The sequence below is a fragment of the Myotis lucifugus genome, unplaced genomic scaffold (genome assembly GCF_000147115.1).
Source record: "Myotis lucifugus unplaced genomic scaffold, Myoluc2.0 scaffold_106, whole genome shotgun sequence".
NCBI classification, from domain to species: Eukaryota; Metazoa; Chordata; class Mammalia; order Chiroptera; family Vespertilionidae; genus Myotis; species Myotis lucifugus.
This window is the reverse complement of record NW_005871154.1, coordinates 4,204,642-4,206,167: the sequence shown is the minus strand read 5'-3', so window position 1 is coordinate 4,206,167 and position 1,526 is coordinate 4,204,642. Positions and strand designations below refer to the sequence as shown.

At 47.8% G+C, this 1,526-nt stretch overlaps 1 pseudogene; it reads right to left on the bottom strand.

The window, feature by feature from the left end:
• Window positions 1-313: 313 nt before the first annotated feature.
• Window positions 314-1,146, bottom strand: LOC102440397 (annotated as a pseudogene).
• Window positions 1,147-1,526: the final 380 nt, after the last annotated feature.

Genomic DNA, 1,526 nt, shown 5'->3' with positions numbered 1-1,526 from the left:
AAATTAACATGGTATGAAGTGGTATCAAGAGGAGAGGAGGCAAATAATCTAGGTCTGAATCACATCTCAGGCTCTTACTATTTAGCTATATGACCTTGGACAAAACCTTAGTATTTTTTACCTTAGTTTTCACATCTGTGAAGTGGATTAATCCAACATAATTTATAGAATTATTGAAGGAATTACAGGATCACATATAAAGCACTTAGCACACTAGGTATACAATAAATTTGTTCCTATTTTTTTTTTTTTTTAGGGAAATGAGTTTAATGTAGCCCTCAGAGAAAAAAAAATAGTTTGTATTTCCCCGTCTCTAACAAAGCAGTGGCTATGAGGTCCAGCGCCACCAGGCGACCTTCATCCTGTCCCACACCGCGGACAGCGAGTCGAAGGCGGGCGGCATGTCCAGGATGGTGAACTGGTACTCCTGGTTGACCTCGCCATCATCGTAGTAGTCAATGACGTATCTGACTTCCTTGCCACAGCGGTTGACAATCCAGTCGTGCCTGTCGAAAGGCAACTCGTACCCCATCCAGGAGCGGATTCTTGCCCGTGGAAAGTACTCCTTGGCTTTCCCTCCGAACCGGACCAACGAGGGACCACAGGGACACTCCGCAGCATGAAGGGCTTCCCACTTCAAAATCTCCTTCCACGCCTGCTCGTTGTTCTGGTTGTGGATCTTGATGATGTTGTACATGTCCTTCTGACTGATGTCATCATCCGTCCACTTCCACCCTTTCTTTAGCATCGCGTTCCAGAACATCTGCTCGGAAGGGTAAACCCACTTTTTCTCGGAATCTGCTCTCGGAATGGAGGACTCCTCCCTCACAGTGGAGAGTGCAAATGGCTGGTCAGGGGCCGGTGTCTGATTAGGTGGTGGCATCAGATTAGAAGGATCTAGGGGTTCTGCTTGTCCGCAGCAGCGCCTGTAACAGGGCACTCCACGTACTCGTAGGCGCTGTCTTGGTGGGCAGGCCCAGAGCTGGGTTTCCTCTTGCACGTGGGGTCAGATGGCTCTGCACTCACCAGACAGCCTTTCATTTTCCCTTCATGCATTGGACATCCTGAAGGCGGGGCTGTAGTCTGGTGAGCTGGAGCATTGGCGGTCTGAACTGCAACAGCCGGGGTGCATGAAGACAAACCCATGGCTGAATCCAAACAATTCTGACTCCCGCCTGGGCTGCTCTGGGCGCTGGACCCGCCTCTGGCTTCCAACTCCGGTCCGAGCGGCCCCCACCCGCCCCTGCCGCCTTCCCCTCGCTCGGTCACCGTGGCCGCCTGGGTCCCCTTTCTATTTCTTACCATGAAACAAATAAAAGGATAGAATGCAATTCCTGCCATCTAAATATCCCAATCCAATAAAGGAATATACACACATAAAACTGATATTGAATAACATAAAATATATTGTAATTAAAGCATCAAAGTAAAAGTATTGCTAGAAGATTAAAGGGACAGAATGTTAGATTACAATTAATTTGTGGAAGTAGCAAATGGTAAACACAACAGAATACAGAGAAGTAATA